The sequence below is a fragment of the Brassica oleracea genome, unplaced genomic scaffold (assembly GCF_000695525.1).
Source record: "Brassica oleracea var. oleracea cultivar TO1000 unplaced genomic scaffold, BOL UnpScaffold00285, whole genome shotgun sequence".
Classification (NCBI taxonomy): domain Eukaryota; kingdom Viridiplantae; phylum Streptophyta; class Magnoliopsida; order Brassicales; family Brassicaceae; genus Brassica; species Brassica oleracea.
The window spans coordinates 224,077-226,129 of record NW_013617415.1 but is presented as its reverse complement, the minus strand read 5'-3'; positions in this window follow the sequence as shown (position 1 = coordinate 226,129).

The window sequence follows — 2,053 nt, the reverse complement described above, 5'->3', positions numbered from 1 at the left end:
GGAGCACCACATAATACTCTACTTCTCCAGACGTTGCAAGTAACAAAGTCTGGCACTTGGGTTTTCACCCACACCAGCATCCTCTAAGTCTGATAGTGGCTTTCTGCAGAAAGCAGAATGCAGCACGGGAACTCGATAGTGACCAGCTTCCGAGAGGTAGAATGCGATACCCCAACAGGTACCGGTAGTGGCCTCACCTAGGATGGCAGAGTACGGTCCCTTTAAAACCTTAATTTTGGGTTCTGAGAAAGAACTCCGGGCTCAGACAGGCCTCAGGGCCAAAAACCTATTTGGTTCCCTAAAAAGACTTCAGGGTCCAAAAACCATGTGTCCAAATCAAGACCTTAGGGTCCGGAACCCATGGGTTCCCCAAAGCAACCTCCGGGTCCTAAGCTTATCAAAACTCTCCAAGTGACTCCAGGGTCCTAGAGGGGATCCAATTATGCGAGGCCCATAGGGTCACCTAATCATTACAGGGTCTAGAGGTTCCTAAGAATCTAAGCACCCAAGGTCCATAGGTCCTCCGACGATCGTGACATCTAGATCCCATACGGCCCAGGTCCTGTAAGAGATCCCGAGCAATCAAACCCTTACCTTGACAACCCTTCGACTACGATTCATGAGTCTAGTCTCATGACCCCGAGGTCGTCCTACAACCTGTATTCTTTCGAAAGAGAAGCAATACGAATATCATCTACGAAAGCTAAAGATCCCAAAGACGAAGGACAAACAAGCAAACGAAAAATACGAATCCGGAAAGCATTAACTAAAAGGCCACAACAGGGCCATCGTTTGAAACAAGCAAAATAAAAGAGGCACAAAGGCCTGGTCTAGAGTTTTAAGCCTTCGCCAACGACGGTTACAAAATAAAACCACTCTACGGGGTCAGAAGTACGAACAACAAAATGTCGGGATCAGTTGGCAGGAGGATCATCAGCAGCGGGCTCCAGTGTCTTCTTCACTTCCTCGTCACCAGGGACCTGACGCTCATACTCAAAAGAGGGAGCTGGGAGCCCAAGAAGCTCGGCTTCGGTGGTCTTCACCGTCTTGTACTGCTCAAGGGTATTCATGGGATCCCTGCTATCAGTCTGACCACTAAGCCACTCCCGCATCAGCTCCCATCGGGCCCCAACCTTGGCACCGTTCACAGCCATGGATTTCTCAGCATCGAAGGTCTCCGCGGCATCCTTCAGTTCGTTCAGCTCCTTCTCCCTGTTTTTCAGTTGGCTCCTCAGAGAAACGTTCTCTGCTGCCGCCATCTCCCCTGCCTCCTCTTGGTTCCTCACCTTGAGCCTCAACGCCTTAATCTCCTTGTCCTTGGCTAGGGAAGCAACTTTTCCTCGCGCAGCTGGGAGGCCAGAGTGTTGGGGTCGAAAACGGTTACGACGAAGTTAACGTCCAAATCTCCGCAAAACGCAAGTATGTCTTTTCGCAAACAAATCGTGCTCGGTCAAGAGAACATCACAACCTATGTTCCCGAGATAAAGCTTCGTTCGAATTTTATTTAGATCAAACGTAAGCCATCGGAAACATACCCAGGCTGGTTACGGATAAATCTGAGTATGACGATCGAAACACGGACGAACCAAGCCCGGTCATTACGCTACTAACCGCACATGCACGCTGTCTGGTCGCTACGTAGCGACCGAGCTCGATCCGAAGCTCGGTCGCTACGAGCGATCGTTCCGCTCAGTCGCTACGTAGCGACCGAGCTTTGCGACCGAGCGTTCGTTCCGCTCGGTCGCAACGTAGCGACCGAGCTCGAGCCAAAGTTCGGTCGCTATGTAGCGACCGAGCCCAAGCCAAAGCTCGGTCGCTACGTAGCGACCGAGCATCTTTTCTGCTCGATCGCTACGTAGCGACCGAGCTCTTCCGAAACATCGATACGAAAATTAGTCCATGCATTCTCGTCTACCATTTGATGCTATCTCCCAAAGACCGTAGCGAACCCATTTCATGTTTCCCGCCATTCTAAGTCATCGATCAAACTTTACGGTAAAAACCGAGGAAAGTTCGTTCTTTATCGAAAGAAGCCGTAATAAACGCTTCGAGT